Source organism: Triticum aestivum, chromosome 1A (genome assembly GCF_018294505.1).
Source record: "Triticum aestivum cultivar Chinese Spring chromosome 1A, IWGSC CS RefSeq v2.1, whole genome shotgun sequence".
Taxonomy (NCBI): domain Eukaryota; kingdom Viridiplantae; phylum Streptophyta; class Magnoliopsida; order Poales; family Poaceae; genus Triticum; species Triticum aestivum.
Genome location: NC_057794.1, coordinates 75,131,335 through 75,143,540, shown reverse-complemented (window position 1 = coordinate 75,143,540; position 12,206 = coordinate 75,131,335).

The window sequence follows — 12,206 nt, the reverse complement described above, 5'->3', positions numbered from 1 at the left end:
TCAGCAGGCTTTCACCGCTGGTCACCAGGCGTTCCTCGGCGCGCCCTTCCAGCCGACTAGCGCCGGCTACGGCACCCTCCTTGCGCCGCCGCCTCTCGGTGGTTATGGCCCGCCCGTCCCGATGCCGTCCTACGGGGGCCTTCCACCACCGCTGGTTCCTGTGCCATGGGACCCCACCCTCCTCGCCGCCCAGCACTCCGCGCCGTCGCCGAGTAGCTCTGTCGTTGGAGGCGACTGGTACATGGACTCAGGTGCTACTGCGCACATGGCAGCTCATCCCAGTAACCTAACCTCATCCACTCCCGTTCACACACCCACTCGTATCACTGTCGGCAACAGCTCCTCCTTACCTATTACTCATATCGGTAGCACTAACTTTTCCTCCACTTCCACACCCATCACTATGTCTAATGTCCTTGTTTCACCTGATTTAGTCACGAACCTAGTTTCCGTTCGTCGTCTTACTCGTGAGAACCCACTTACTGTTGAATTTGATGGTGTTGGCTTTTCTGTGACAGACGCCCGTACCCGGATGGTCCTTCACCGATGTGATAGTCTCGATGAGCTCTATCCCGTGCACGCCGGCGCCTCCACCTCCACACCCGTCGCCCTTGCCGCCGGCGTTGATCTTTGGCACGCTCGCTTGGGTCACCACAACCACACGGTCTTACCTCAACTTCTTAGGAGTTTCTCTTTTTCATGTGATAAACTCGACGAGCACTTCTTAGGAACATTTCTTGAATTTCTGTACAAAAAATAAAAATATTTACATTTTTAAAACTTCCAGAACATTTTTTCAATTTGTGAACAAAATTGAAAAACATGAACTATTATTGAATTTGTGAACAAATTTGGAAAGCTGGAACATTTTTTTCAATTCCCAAACATTTTTTGAATCTTGAGAACAAATTTTGAAACAGTGAACAGTTTTTAAAATTCCTGAACAAATTTGGAAGCGTGAACAAATTTTTAAAGCACGAGAATTTTTTGAATCTTGAGAACATATTTTGAAACGGAGAGAAATTTTGAAAGATTCCGAACAAATTTGGAAGTGCGAACAAGTTTCTAAAGCACGAACATTTTTTGAATCTTGAGAACATATTTTGAAACGGATAGAAAATTTGAAAAATCCCAAACAAATTTGAAAGCGCGAACATTTTTTGAATATGTCAACAAAAAATTTAAATCCATTACATTTTCTGAATTTCAGAAGTTTTGTACTTTTTTGTGTAACGAGAACAATTTTTTGAATTTTGAGAACATTTTTTGGAAACACGAACAAAATTTAATTTTTTTGATTTTTTAAAGGAAGAGAAGAAAAGAAAAAGAAATAAAAAAGGAAATCATAAACATTTTGTAAAACTGCGAACATATTCTGAAAAAGAAAAATAAACTTGGAAAAGAAAGTGAAACAAAAAACAAAAAACCAAAAAATGAAAAAGAAACAGAAACGAAAAAAAGAGAAATAAAAAAACAATATAAAGCCGAAAAAGAACCAGAAAAAAAGACACAGGAAAAAACCCGGTTCAGGGAACCTTCTAGAAGGTTCCCAAAACCGGTTTGGACGCATTATGTGTGGGCCGGCCCATTTCTGTCGCTCGCTGCGCTGCCCCTGTGGATAGTTCGCCGCAGCGAGCGGCGAATAGGATTTTCCCCTAAGCGCCGGTTTCGCGGTCTGGCGCTCGAAGCGCACGTTACTGGGCCGGCCCAGGTGAACTTCGACCGAAAACCACGACGTGAGAAAATGCGGAAGCTGGGTTTCAATCTCACGATCACACTTCTTTCTGTCCGACACGAGAACCACTAGACCAAATACGTTCTTATGTTCTGTAGCTAGGAAAAACTTCTACTTAACCGTTACTGAAAGTTTAATCGATTTTGAAAAAATGTTCACCGGTTTTGAAAAAAGTTCACCGATTTTGAAAAAAAGTTCATCGACTTGGAAAAAAGATTCATGGAATTTGGGAAAAAATGTTCATCGAATTTGGAAAAAGTTCATCGAATATGAAAAAAATCCTCGGATTTGAAAATCGTTCATTAATTTTAAAAAATTATTCATTGAATTTTAAAAAAAGTTCATTGAATTTGAAAAAAAGATCACCAAATTTGAAAATAAGTTCAGCGATTTTGATAAAGTTCATTGAATTTGAAAAATGTTCATCGAAATTGAAAAAAAGTTCACAAATTTGATAAAAAGTCCATTGAATTTGAAAAAAGTTCATCAAATTTGAAAAATAAGTTCATCAATTTTTGTTAACAATTCATTGAATTTTAAAAAAGTTCATTGAATTTGAAAATAAGTTCATCGATTTTGAAAAAAGTTCATCAAATTTGAAAAATAAGTTCATTGATTTTGATAACAGATCATTGAGTTTGAAAAACATTCATTGAATTTGAAAATAAGTTCATCGATTTTGATAAAAGTTTATTAAATTTGAAAAAAGTTCATCAAAATTGAAAAAAGTTCACGAATTTGATAAAAAGTTTCCACATTTAAGGAAAGAAGAAAAGAAACATGAAAAGGAACAAAAGAAAAAAACGCCCAGAAATTGACCAGCGAACGACCTAGATAAAGATTAAAAAAGAAAAGAAAGAAGTTTGTGGACATAGACGCGTTCTTATCCTGGTAGTGAGTGTGCTCCACATTCAATCGAGCGATCCAGTGTCCGATCCCTCGCTAGCTCATGTTAATTTTTGCTCTAGTTTCAATAGGAAAAAAAATGAGAAACAGGCCGGCCCAAGACGGCGCGGGGGTGCTGCGGGGGTGTGCGCCCTTCGTTCGTGCGTCATAGGAGCGCTCCTCGAATCGTTTTTTCCAAGTCTTCTTTCTTCTTCCCTCCAACTCTGCAACCGCTCCTTTTCTCCCATCTCCACCGTCACATGCAGTGCGTTGGCAATGATACACCCTTGCTTGCAGGGCGAGCCATGGCGGGGGCGGAGAAGACGACGGGGCGGAGAAGTCACAACGGGGAGAGTTGCAGGAGGAAGTGCGCGACGCTGGTGACCGTCGGTGGCGCGCGACCAGCCATGGCGAACGACCAACCATGGCACGTGACAATGGAGGCAATGCTGGAACCATTCATTCACGTTAATTTTTGCTCTAGTTTAAATAGGAAAAAAAGAGAAACAGGCCGGCCCAAGACGACGCGGGGGTGCTGCGGGGGTGTGCACCCGTTTGCGTGGATGCCTGTATCGGGCGCAACGGGCGTCGATTAGGAAATGCGTTACTATCGCCTTCATTCGTGCGTCATAGGAGCGCTCCTCGAATCGTTTTTTCCAAGTCTTCTTTCTTCTTCCCTCCAACTCTGCAACCGCTCCTTTTCTCCCATCTCCACCGTCACATGCAGTGCGTCGGCAATGATGCGCCCTTGCTTGCAGGGCGAGCCACGATGGGGGCGGAGAAGACGACGGGGCGGAGAAGTCACAACGGGGAGAGTTGCAGGAGGAAGTGCGCGACACTGGTGACCGTCGGTGGCGCGCGACCAGCCATGGCGAACGACCAACCATGGCACGTGACAATGGAGGCAATGCTAGAACCATTCATTTTGAAAGCTTCCACCGTTTGATTCGAAAGCTTCAACCGAAGTATATGAAGCTTCAACCACACGCTGTTCAAGTGAAAAAGCTATAATGGTTCACCCGAAAGTTTCAACCATAGTTTGAAAAAGTTTCAACCACATATCTTGCAACCGGCAACCACGACGGTGATGCAATCACTGGTCCGCCGTGGCCGAGCTGCAATCGACGATGACGATGGTGTATTTTTGTTACAACCATGTTTTGATTTTGCAGGAACCGGCTCATATTTTTGCTACCACCCACCCCGCGCCATAATCTGCTACCATGCTGATTTTTGCTGGAAACAATAAACCATTTTTGCTACAATCATATTTTCATTTTTAGTTTTGCCTTTGATTTTGCTGGAACCGTAGGCAATTTTTGCTACATCCATCTCCACGACATGCAAGCTATATCTTCTGTTTTTTCCTGGCGTTTTTGCTACAACCGTATTCAATTTTGCTGGAAAGGAAGGTATTTTTGGCTACATCCACCCACCGCGGTGTTTGGTCGACGGCGGTGATGGCTTTTTTTGTTTGCTGCAACCGTTGCTATCATCGGAGATGCCATTTTGCTGGGAACTGTGGCTGCCCCGAGAGTTAGAATGGAGCGGAGGCGTGCTTCGAGGCCAGCGGAGAGCTCATCCATGGCGAGGAGGGGCAGGGTCAGCGGGGGTTCCATGGTCGTGCATTGGCAATTCTTTACGTTTGGAGTGCGGCGGCGGGAGGTGGGAGACGCGGGAGGGACGAAGAAGAACAAGAGCCCGCTCAGATCTGACGGCCGAGGTTCGCTAGATTGGATGACCTGGATGCGACCGGCCCAATCGTTGCGCCGGTCCGCCGGGCAGATCTCTGCCCTTTCTATTTCACACGGAGGTTGCTGGAAATCGACCTACCGCGTACCCTCCAGCATGCCTTGTCCTCCATATGGACCGACCGTTATGGTTTTTCCTCCCATCGGTTTTGGGAAGGATCTAGAACTTTCCTTGAACCGGTTTATTCTTTTTTCCTTTATTTTTTCTTCTATTTTTTTCATCTTTCCTTTTTTCCTTCCATTTCTTTTATTTTTTTATTTTTTTAGCCTATGAACCTTTTTATAAAACTTGTGAATTCATGAAGTTTTTTTGAAAGCATGAACATTTTTCACATTCTTGAACATTTTTTGAGTCTGTGAACATGTTTTGAAGTTTGAAGTATTTTTATTTCATGTTTTGTCTTAAAATGTCTGGAGTAGCCGGCTATTTAGAGTTTTTTTGGGTGGGCGAGGGGACTCAGTGTTGGAAATATGCCCTAGAGGCAATAATAAAAGTATTATTATTATATTTCCTTGTTCATGATAATTGTCTTTTATTCATGCTATAACTGTATTATCCGGAAATCGTAATACACGTGTGAATACATAGACCACAATATGTCCCTAGTGAGCCTCTAGTTGACTAGCTCGTTGTGATCAACAGATAGTCATGGTTTCCTGGCTATGGACATTGGATGTCGTTGATAACGGGATCACATCATTAGGAGAATGATGTGATGGACAAGACCCAATCCTAAGACTAGCACAAAAGATCGTGTAGTTCATTTGCTAGAGCTTTGCCAATGTCAAGTATCTCTTCCTTCGACCATGAGAGCGTGTAACTCCTGGATATCGTAGGAGTGCTTTGGGTGTATCAAACGTCACAACGTAACTGGGTGACTATAAAGGTGCACTACATGTATCTCCGAAAGTATCTATTGTTTTATGCGGATCGAGACTGGGATTTGTCACTCCGTGTAAACGGAGAGGTATCTCTGGGCCCACTCGGTAGGACATCATCATATGCGCAATGTGACCAAGGAGTTGATCACGGGATGATGTGTTACGGAACGAGTAAAGTGACTTGCCGGTAACGAGATTGAACAAGGTATTGGATACCGATGATAGAATCTCGGGCAAGTAACATACCGATAGACAAAGGGAATTGAATACGGGATTGATTAAGTCCTTGACATCGTGGTTCATCCGATGAGATCATCGTGGAACATGTGGGAGCCATCATGGGTATCCAGATCCCGCTGTTGGTTATTGACTGGAGAACGTCTCGGTCATGTCTACATGTCTCCCGAACCCGTAGGGTCTACACACTTAAGGTTCGATGACGCTAGGGTTATAAAGGAAGTTTGTATGTGGTTACCGAATGTTGTTCGGAGTCCCGGATGAGATCCCGGACGTCACGAGGAGTTCCGGAATGGTCCGGAGGTAAAGATTTATATATGGGAAGTCCTATTTTGGCCACCGGAAAATGTTCGGGATTTTTCGGTATTGTACCGGGAAGGTTCTAGAAGGTTCCGGAGTGGGGCCCACCTCCATGAGGGGACCCACATGGACGTGGGTAGTGGGGGCAAGGCCCCACACCCCTGGTCAAGGCGCACCAAGATCCCCCCTTAGAAGGAATAAGATCATACCCCGAAGGGATAAGATCAAGATCCCTAAAAAGGGGGGATAACAATCGGTGGGGAAGGAAATAATGAGATTTCTTTCCTCCCACCTTGGCCAACGCCCCAATGGACTTGGAGGGCAAGAAACCAGCCCCTCCACCCCTATATATAGTGGGGAGGCGCATGGGAGCTATAGACGAAGTTCTGGCACAACCCTACCTCTCTTCCTACTCCTCCTCTCCCATGGTGCTTGGCGAAGCCCTGCTGGATTGCCACGCTCCTCCACCACCACCACGCCGTTGTGCTGCTGTTGGATGGAGTCTTCCTCAACCTCTCCCTCTCTCCTTGCTGGATCAAGGCGTGGGAGACGTCACCGGGCTGTACGTGTGTTGAACGCGGAGGTGCCGTCCGTTCGGCACTAGGATCATCGGTGATTTGAATCACGACGAGTACGACTTCATCAACCCCATTCACTTGAATGCTTCCGCTTAGCGATCTACAAGGGTATGTAGATGCACTCTCTTTCTACTCGTTGCTGGTCTCTCCATAGATAGATCTTGGTGACACGTAGGAAAATTTTGAATTTCTGCTACGTTCCCCAACAGTGGCATCATGAGCTAGGTCTATTGCGTAGATTCTTTGCACGAGTAGAACACAAAGTAGTTGTGGGCGTTGATGTTGTTCAATATGCTTACCGTTACTAGTCCAATCTTGTTTCGACGGTATTGTGGGATGAAGCGGCCCGGACCGACCTTACACGTACTCTTACGTGAGACAGGTTCCACCGATTGACATGCACTTGGCGCATAAGGTGGCTAGCGGGTGCCAGTCTCTCCCACTTTAGTCGGAACGGATTCGATGAAAAGGGTCCTTATGAAGGGTAAATAGCAATTGGCATATCACGTTGTGGTCTTGCGTAGGTAAGAAACGTTCTTGCTAGAAACCCATAGCAGCCACGTAAAACATGCAACAACAATTAGAGGACGTCTAACTTGTTTTTGCAGGGTATGCTATGTGATGTGATATGGCCAAGAAGAATGTGATGAATGATATGTGATGTATGAGATTGATCATGTTCTTGTAATAGGATTCACGACTTGCATGTCGATGAGTATGACAACCGGCAGGAGCCATAGGAGTTGTCTTTATTTATTGTATGACCTGCGCGTCATTGAAGAACGCCATGTAAACTACTTTACTTTATTGCTAGATGCGTTAGTCATAGAAGTAGAAGTAGTCGTTGGCGTGACAACTTCATGAAGACACGATGATGGAGATCATGATGATGGAGATCATGGTGTCGTGCCGGTGACGATGATGATCATGGAGCCCGGAAGATGAAGATCAAAAGGAGCAAAATGATATTGGCCATATCATGTCACTATTTGATTGCATGTGATATTTATCATGTTTATGCATCTTGTTTGCTTAGGACGACGGTAGTAAATAAGATGACCCCTTACAAAATTTCAAGAAGTGTTCTCCCCTAACTGTGCACCGTTGCTACAGTTCGTCGCTTCTAAGCACCACATGATGATCGGGTGTGATGGATTCTTACGTTCACATACAACGGGTGTAAGACAGTTTTACACAGCGAAAACACTTAGGGTTAACTTGACGAGCCTAGCATGTGCAGACATGGCCTTGGAACACGGAGACCGAAAGGTCGAGCATGAGTCGTATGGTAGATACGATCAACATGAAGATGTTCACCGATGATGACTAGTCCATCTCACGTGATGATCGGACACGGCCTAGTTGACTCGGATCATGTGATCACTTAGATGACCAGAGGGATGTCTATCTAAGTGGGAGTTCATAAGATGAACTTAATTATCCTGAACATAGTCAAAAGACCTTTTGCAAATTATGTCGTAAGCTCGCGCTTTAGTTCCACTGTTTAGATATGTTCCTAGATAAAATATAGTTGAAAGTTGATAGTAGCGATTATGCGATCAGTAGAAAGCTTATGTCCTTAATGCACCGCTCAGTGTGCTGAACCCCAACGTCGTTTGTCGATGTTGCGAACATCGGACATACACGTTTTGATAACTACGTGATAGTTCAATTAAATGGTTTAAGTAGAGGCACCAAAGACATTTTCGAAACGTCGCGGAACATATGAGATGTTTCGAGGGCTGAAATTGGGATTTCAGGCTCGTGCCCACGTCAAGAGGTATAAGACCTCCGATGATTTTCTTAGCCTGCAAACTAAGGGAGAAAAGCTCAATCGTTGAGCTTGTGCTCAGATTGTCTGAGCACAACAATCACTTGAATCGAGTGGGAGTTGATCCTCCAGATGAGATAGTGATGTTTCCCCAAAGTCATGCCACCAAGCTGCTAGAGCTTCGTGATTAACTATAACATATCAGGGATAGATATGATGATCCTTGAAATATTCATGATGTTTGACACCGCGAAAGTAGAAATCAAGAAGGAGCATCAATTGTTGATGGTTGGTGAAACCACTAGTTTCAAGAAGGGCAAGGGAACAAAGGGATACTTCATGAAATGGCAATTCAGCTGCTGCTCTAGTGAAGAAACCCAAGGTTGAACCCAAACCCGAGACTAAGTGCTTCTGTAATAAGGGGAACAACCACTGGAGCAGCATTACCCTAGATACTTGGTAGATGAGAAGGCTGGCAAGGTCGATAGAAGTATATTGGATATACATTATGTTAATGTGTACTTTACTAGTACTCCTAGTAGCACCAGGGTATTGGATACCGGTTCGGTTGCTAAGTGTTAGTAACTCGAAATAAAAGCTACGGAATAAATGGAGACTAGCTAAAGGTGAGCTGACGATATATGTTGGAAGTGTTTCCAAGGTTGATATGATCAAGCATCGCACGCTCCCTCTACCACCGAGATTGGTGTTTGCGTTGAGCATAGACATGATTGGATTATGTCTATCGCAATACGGTTATTCATTTAAGGAGAATAATGGTTACTCTAATTTTGAATAATACCTTCAATGGTCTTGCACCTAAAGGAATGGTTTATTGAATCTCGGTCGTAGTGATACACATTTTCATGCCAAAAGATATAAGATAGTAATGATAGTACCACTTACTTGTGGCACTGCCATGTAAGTCATAATGGTATAAAACGCATGAAGAAGCTCCATGTTGATGGATCTTTGGACTCACTCGTTTTTGAAAAGTTTGAGACATGCGAACCATGTCTATTGGTGTATATGCATGAAGAAACTCCATGCAAATGGATCGTTCGGACTCACTTGATTTTGAATCACTTGAGATATGCAAATCATACCACATGGGCAAGATGACTGAAAAGCCTTATTTTCAGTAAGATGGAACAAGATAGCAACTTGTTGGAAGTAACACATTTTGATGTGTGCAGTCGAATGAGTGCTGAGGCATGCAGTGAATATCATTATGTTCTTACTTCACAGATGATTCGAGTAAATGTTGAGTATATTTACTTGATGAAACACAAGTCTGAATTATTGAATGGTTCAAGTAATTTCAGAGTGAAGTAGCAGATCATTATGACAAGAGGATAAAATGTCTATGATATGATCATAGAGATGAATATCTGAGTTACGAGTTTTGGCACACAATTAAGACATTGTGGAAATTGTTTCGCAATTAATACCGCCTGGAACACCATAATGTGATGGTGTGTCCGAACATCATAGTTGCACCCTATTGGATATGGTGCGTACCATGATGTCTCTTATCGAATTACCACTATCGTTCATGGGTTAGGCATTAGAGACAACCACATTCACTTTAAATAGGGCACCACGTAATTCCGATGAGATGACACCGTATGAATTATGGTTTAGAGAAACCTAAGTTCGTTTCTTAAAAGTTTGGGGCTGCGACGCTTATATGAAAAAGTTTCAGGTTGATAAGCTCGAACCCAAAGCGGATAAAATGCATCTTCATAGGAAACCCAAAACAGTTGGGTATACCTCCTAATTCAGATCCGAAAGCAATATGGATTGTTTCTAGAATCGGGTCCTTTCTCGAGGAAAAGTTTCTCTCGAAAGAATTGAGTGGGAGGATGGTGGAGACTTGATGAGGTTATTGAACCGTCTCTTCAACTAGTGTGTGACAGGGCACAAGGAGTTGTTCCTGTGGCACCTACACCAATTGAAGTGGAAGCTTATGATATTGATCATGAAACTTCAGATCAAGTCACTCCCAAACCTCGTAGGATGATAAGGATGCGTACTACTTCAGAGTGGTACGTAATCCTGTCTTGAAGGTCATGTTGCTAGACAACAATGAACCTACGAGCTATGGAGAAGCGATGGTGGGCCCGGATTCCGATAAATGGCTTGAGGCCATAAAATCCGAGAGAGGATCCATGTATGAAAACAAAGTGTAGACTTTGGCAGAACATCTCGATGGTCGTAAGGCTAATGAGTACAGATGGATTTCAAAAGGAAGACGGACAATGATGGTAAATGTCACCATTAAGAAAGCTCGACTTGTCGTTAAGATGTTTTCCGACAAGTTCAAGGAGTTGACTACGATGAGATTTTCTCACTCGTAGCGATGCTAAGAGTCTGTTGGAATTATATTAGCGATTACTGCATTATTTATGAAATCTTGCAGATAGGATGTCAAAACATTGTTTCCTCGACGATTTTAATGAGGAAAGGTTGTATGTGATACAAGCGGAAGGTTTTGTCAATCCCGAAAGATGCTAATAAGTATGCAAAGCTCCAGCAATCCTTCTAAGGACTGGAGTGAGCATCTCGGAGTTGGAATGTATGCTTTGATGATGATCAAAAATTTTGGGTTTGTACAAAGTTTATGAGAAACTTGTATTTCCAAAGAAGTGAGTGGGAGCACTATAGAATTTCTGATGAGTATATGTTGTTGACATATTGTTGATCAGAAATGACGTAGAATTTCTGGAAAGCATATAGGGTTATTTTGAAAGTGTTTTTCAATGGAAAGCCTGGATTAAGCTACTTGAACATTGAGCATCAAGGTCTATAAGGATAGATCAAAATGCTTAATAATACTTTCAAATGAGCACATACCTTGGCATGATCTTGAAGGTGTTCAAGATGGACCAGTCAAAGAAGGAGTTCTTGCCTGAGTTGTAAGGTAAGAAGTTAAGACTTAAAGCTCGACCACGGCAGAATAGAGAGAAAGGACGAAGGTCGTCCCCTATGCTTAAGACGTAGGCTCTTCAGTATGCTATGCTGTGTACCGCACCTGAAGTGTGCCTTGCCATGAGTCAGTCAAGGGGTACAAAAGTGATCCAAGAATGGCTCACAGGACAGCGGTCAAAGTTATCCTTAGTAACTAGTGGACTAAGGAATTTTCTCGATTATGGAGGTGGTAAAAGAGTTCGTCGTAAAGGTTACGACGATGCAAGCTTGACACCTATCCGGATAGCTCTGAGTAGAGAGACCGGATACATATAATGGAGCAATAATTTAGAATAGCTCCAAGTAGAACAGTTGTTTGGAATAGCTCCAAATAGAGCGTGGTAGCTGCATCTAGGAGATGACATAGAGATTTGTAAAGCACACACGGATCTGAAAGGTTCAGACCCGTTGACTAAAACCTCTCTCACAAGCAACATGATCAAACATAAAACTCATTGAGTGTTAATCACATAGTGATGTGAACTAGACTACTGACTCTAGTAAACTCTTGGGTATTAGTCACATGGCGATGTGACTTGTGAGTGTTAATCACATGGCGATGTGAACTAGATTATTGACTCTAGTGCAAGTGGGAGAGTGTTGGAAATATGCCCTAGAGGCAATAATAAAAGTATTATTATTATATTTCCTTGTTCATGATAATTGTCTTTTATTCATGCTATAACTGTATTATCCAGAAATCGTAATACACGTGTGAATACATAGACCACAATATGTCCCTAGTGAGCCTCTAGTTGACTAGCTCGTTGTGATCAACAGATAGTCATGGTTTCCTGGCTATGGACATTGGATGTCGTTGATAACGGGATCACATCATTAGGAGAATGATGTGATGGACAAGACCCAATCCTAAGACTAGCACAAAAGATCGTGTAGTTCATTTGCTAGAGCTTTGCCAATGTCAAGTATCTCTTCCTTCGACCATGAGAGCGTGTAACTCCTGGATACCGTAGGAGTGCTTTGGGTGTATCAAACGTCACAACATAACTAGGTGACTATAAAGGTGCACTACAGGTATCTCCGAAAGTATCTATTGTTTTATGCGGATCGAGACTGGGATTTGTCACTCCGTGTAA